The following is a 5,925-nucleotide window of genomic DNA, read 5'->3' as shown; positions in this document are numbered from 1 at the left end:
CAAGAACAAAAGTGGTTCCAAATAGGGTGTTATACCTAAGATAGGAGTTTGGGCTGGCAGTTTGGAGTATTTCTGGCTGCATAGTGAGGTCACTCTTAGTCCTAGAATAATCCTCGTGTCGTCATGAGTGCGTAAGAATTCGCGGATCTCAATTTGGATAACGTTTGAGCCCCGATCGGATCTCGCATATTGTGTGATTTCCGGGTTTGATACATTTGAACCGTTAGATCGTAGTTCTTCTAGTATATGTCAATCTAGGCAATTCCCAAATCGTGTAGGATTCAACAGATTTGGAATCGGCCAACCCTAGGGCTAGGTTTACGGTAACCGTGCGATCGTGCGATCGTGAGTCTCGAGACACTTCTAGACGGTCCGATCGAGACCAAACTCTCGGGACATGTGTCCTAGGCATGTTAAGACCTCTAGGAACTCTCGGGTCGAAATCTTGAGGTCGTGGACCCTACGGGGTCTCGAGTTGACTTTTTAGGGACATATCGCTTTTTGAGTCCTGAGACACTTCTAGACCATTTTAATCATTGGAAAGACTTATATAGGCTTGAGAATGACTTCAAATATAATGCACACACTTCTAGGAGCCCAGGGCCAGGACTTTGGATTAAATAGCGAGGATGAGCTCCATGTGATATGTTTGAGCCTTTAGAAAGCTCATGTGCGTGCGAGTGTTCATTTGGTTTAATTATAGTTCTAATTTCATGATTTTATGTAATTTCGAAATGAGTATTTAATTATCTGTTTATTTATCACATGTTTATATATGTTCATATGGTTAATTGTGTGGTAGGAGTATAAATATAATATTGGAATGGTATGCTAAGCAGAGATCGAGATAGTTAACAAATTAGCCAAGTGTTTAGTGTGTGTATATATATATATATATATTCAGTAGTTGAAAATGATGAATCTTAGCTTTTGACTTTTATCATATTATGATATATATATATAGGTATGTATATATTTTGAGTTTAGTTGAGAACCAATCTATTTAAAGTTTATCTAAATGACGAGTTATGGTTTTCAAACCCACCGCGAGGGTACCCCTCAATTGCCTTGAGACAGTTTGTTATTTTGATGATGCCCCACGAGTTTCGGGGACGCCTGAACCGTGTGGTGCGAGGATTGTGGCTCAGATTGAAGTGTTATCTCTGAGACCTATGAGGATTGCTGTAATATCCCAAACCAAAAATTCATAATTAAGGAATATTTTATTTTGCGAAAAGACAATTTTGCCTTCGCAACATTTTATTAAGAAAAAAGGTGACTTTTTGATCGAGAAGGAATTTGACAATTCTGCTTGCGCCATTGCGTAGAGCACGGTGAAACGAGTTCATAGACACGTAGTGGGCCCGAATCGGAGTTGTAACGAGAAAGTTATGGTCAAAAGAGTCTCAGTGGCATAACCGTAAATATTTCAAAGTTGGATCTATAAAACCCAGCCAGCTCTCTCCTCTCGCGCGAAAACGGGCTGCCGCCTTCCAGAGCTCGCTGGGGCCTCCTCAGAGCACCACCGGCCACGGGACTGGTGCGATGGAACTGCCGTCGAGTCCCCTACCTGTGCTGGCCGGAAACTACGAAAGAACGACGGGAACTCATCAAAACTTCAAGGCCTCTGATCTCCCTCCTCCGGCCACCATTTTCATCGACCTAGGTACGGATCTTGAACCTCTCGAGTTGTTCTATCTGCCTGTTGGGTCGGATTAGATCGATTTGTAGTGTAGCCATTGGATTTTTGAGCTTGAAGTTTCAGCCGATTTTCGGCCTCTGTTTTCGGCCACTTCCAATCACTTTTTGGGGTAGGTTCAAGAACAAAAGTGGCTCCAAATATGGTGTTTTACCTAGGGTAGGAGTTTGGAGCCGTGGTTTGAAGTTTTTCCGGCGAGCCAAAATCGCTTTAGACACCCATCGCTGCCGGCTCGTGCTGGGGTGCGTGGGCGAGGGTGGTGCAGTGGCACTATGTCTTGTTGCGATCCTTATGTTGTCATGAGCGCGTAGGATTTCGCGGATCTCAATTTGGATTCCGTTTGAGCCCCGAACGGATTTTTCATATTGTGCGATTTCCGGGTTCAATATTACTGAACCGTTGGATCGCGCTCAATTTTGGATATGTTGTTCCAAATAATTTTAGGATTGTGTAGGATTCGATGGATTGTGAATCGGAGACCCAGATACTCCGAAATCGCGAACCCTGAGGCTAGGGTTTGGAAATTGTATGATTTCACGATCGTGGTCAATCCGATCGTCAATTTCAGACCAAACTTCCAGGATATGGTTCCTTAAACGTGAGGAACTTAAAGGAATTCTCAGATTGGTCATTGGAGGTTGTGGACCCCACGGGGTTCAGTCTCGACCAAGGTGGAAGTTTATCACTTAGTGAAGTCTCGAGTCTCTTTAGACGATTGTAAATATCTGAAATACCTAAGTGGGCAGGCAAATGATTTTAAAGTTAGTGCTCGCACTTCTAGAAGTCGGGGGTCAGGGTTTTACTTAAAAAGTTATACCGAGCAGTGTTATTAATTAAGCATTCCTAATGGTTTACCCAGGCACCCGGGACCAGGCAGACCTTCAGGAGAGACCTTCGGGAGGTCTAGCGAGCTTGGACCAGGAGTGATGGACTTCTTCCATAAATGATTTTATATAAATGAGTTTATATAAGTGATTTTATATGATTCTATATAAATGAGTTTTTATAAATGCGTTTCTATGAATAAATTTCATTATTTGAACTTGAACAAGTTTTATGAAATGTTTTCCGAGCATGATTTATGCCGTAAAGTATCTTAATCCTATGCTGCTTAGTTGCACATGCTATAAAGTTATAGAAACAGAGTTTGAGGCTTATATCAGATAAGATAGCAGCAAAATTTTAGATTACAATTATTTATCAAACTTTCCTAAAGTAATTTATTTTAAAACCACCATGTACCCGTTTCTTTTTGGTGATTACCCTCAGATGGACCGATGTCTACGGACACCCAGTCTATTTACAGCTCTGTCAGTGCACTTGACATTTGCCTCACGAGTTTCGGGGACGCTCGGACCGTGAGTGCCAGGATTTGCGGTTCGGAAGACTTGGTGTCCCGAGACCTGCCAGGATTTGCGGCTCAGCTGACTTTGTGTCCCCGAGACCTGCCATGATTGCGGATCAGGCTGACTACGGTCCCCTGAATCCTGCCAGAGCGGCTAGAGTCGACTTTGTGTCATCGAGACTTGCCAGCGGATCAGGCTGACTATAGTCCCCTGTATCCTGCCAGTTTGCGGCTCGGATAGACTTTGTGTCGCCGAGACCTGCCAGGGGAATTGACGGAATTACAGGGGTACATGCGAGTGGTAGATTTGATTGATTGCAGTGTTTTGATTCAAGTTTTGAGTACATTGCTTTTATACAGGTTTGATTTCAGTGATTTTATGCGAATTTGGATTCCAATGTTTTCATGCAAGTTTTATTGCTTTTGAAAACGATTGCATATATTTCTATAAATATGTAATTGCGTTGATTTTAATATGTTTCAAAGATAATTTAGATATTCAGTTTTACTCAACGGTATCTGATTTCTTTGCTTTTATGCGAGAATTATCGAGTTCGAATATGATTTACATATAATGCCTTGAGTTTAGTAAGCTTTAAATGTAGAATACGTATTTAGATTTATTTTACTATTCTTACAATGGGGGTTAGTATATTCTTAGATATTTTAGGAACCTTTATTTTTGGTCCACTCACACTTTCAACTGTTTTGCGCTCCCAGGTTGTAGCGTGCACAAGACATCCACCACCGGGCCATCGTGACTTCCGCGCTTTCTGTTTCAAAAGTGTTGGTACGTAAAACAATTAAGTAATTCATAAATTATCAAAATTGCTCTGATATATTGCCCTAGAGTGAAAATGGAACTTTTGGCATGTTTACTGAAGTGCTGGCAGTTGGTTGTGTAGATATTTTGCTCATTCTGACAGATGGAAATTTTGGGATTGAGCAAATTACAGGGGAGACTCTGCCGAAATTTCGGTACAAGTCAAGGTCAAAATTTTAAGAAAAAGGGAAAATAGGTCTTTTGTGCCCAACATTTGCCAAGTGTCGGAACGCACATGGTTTGACTCGAATTCCAAAGCGGAATTTGATTCGGGTCCTGTCAATTGCGGCTCAGATTGAAGTGTTATCTTTGATACCTGCGAGGAATGCGGCTCGGTTAACTTTATGGTTCCGAGATCTGCGAGGATGGAATTTACGGACTAAGATTGGAATTGACGGATTAGTATTGGAATTGACGGATATATGAAATTGATGGCATATATGGAATTGACGGTATTAAAGGAATTGATGGATCAGAAATGGGTTTACGCCTAGGTGGAGAGAATTTAAGTTTTGAGATGTTTTTAAACTAAATTAAGGATTTTATATAGTTACCATTATTTTCTTAAGCGTCACATTTGTTTTACAAGTGATAGATGGAAATATATATAGATTCTAATCAAGTTATTGATATATATATATATATATTTATTTATTTATGAACTTTACGTGAGTTCAATACAAGGGTGTTCGGAACTTATAATCTTTAACTTGTGTTATTTTATTTTATTATGTTCATTTATCTTTATCCTGCATTATTTTATATAGTATTAAATATCTTAAGTTTTTCTAGCATATTTTGCCCCATGAGTCTTAGAGTTATCCGGACCGTGGGAGCGAGGATTGTGGACCAGGTTGACCAAATGTCTCCTGAGTCTAGTGAGGATTACAGGTCAGGACGTGTCACCATTGGTGTCACGAGGAATTGATGGTTATGGCTTTCCAAGCATGATTACTTGATATAAATGCTTTTATTTCTTCATTTGATTATATATTGCTATGTGAGAAATATTAGGAAGTTTGAAATAGAAAGCTGAAATGAAATATGAGAACTAGAGTGGTTTTGCAAATAAAGAACTACTACTTGTGGCTTGATCCCTCAGTAAGGGTACGTAGGCAGCCTATTGTTACAAGGTGCAGCCACGAGTTAGAATGTTTGAGATTACCGAAGTAGTATTGTTGTTCTGAAAGTTGAGATGAATTTTATTAGCAGATTGATTTATTTGATTTATTGCAATTTGAGATCAGGACATTATGATGCTTAATTTGTTTGGATATAATTGAATGCATGCTGAACGATTGAGTTATATAACTGTTTAATGACAGGTGGAGATTTTGGAAATGAGTAAATTATAGGGGAAACTCTGCCGAATTTTTGGCAGAAGATAATCTTATTTTAAAAGTTGTTTTTTAGTTAGAAGGGCAGTTTGGTCTTTGTGCTCAGCATTAGCCAGGTGTCGGATACTCACATGGTTCGGCTTGAATTCCAAAGTGAAATTTGGGTCGGGTCCTGTCAGAATATCATAATAAAAATATCTTTCAATTTCTGCTAAAGATTGGAAGATGGTAAAATAAATACATTAATTACAAAAAATAGTGTTTGTTTGGAAAACATACCTAGATTCATGATTTCAAACCCTAGAAGAAGAATCCTTCCGATTTTGTTTAGAAAACGAAAAGCTTTCGCATATATATATATATATATATATATATATATTGTATTCTAGTACTTTGAAGAATAGGATTTTATTAGGGGGAGTGCTAGCAACCTTCTCTCTAACCTTTTCTTTTGGACCTTTTCCCTTCTTCTCATGACAAGTGTCATTTTCCTTACACTAAAAACAATGTCATTAATGCATCACACAAACTAGTTTTTGTTTTCCAAGTTTACCCTTATTAAATGTATTAAATTTTTTATAATAACAAGCTAATTTTTTATTTATAACTTTCTTAACACCTTGTTAAAAATTAAATAAGAAAATAAAAACTGAAGTTTTTTTAATTTTTAATTTTTCCAAAGAGAATGTGTGTTTTGTTAAAAACAAAATAAAGATGATAA

This window comes from Prunus dulcis, chromosome 2, assembly GCF_902201215.1.
Source record: "Prunus dulcis chromosome 2, ALMONDv2, whole genome shotgun sequence".
NCBI lineage: Eukaryota > Viridiplantae > Streptophyta > Magnoliopsida > Rosales > Rosaceae > Prunus > Prunus dulcis.
Note: the sequence above shows the minus strand (reverse complement) of the source record.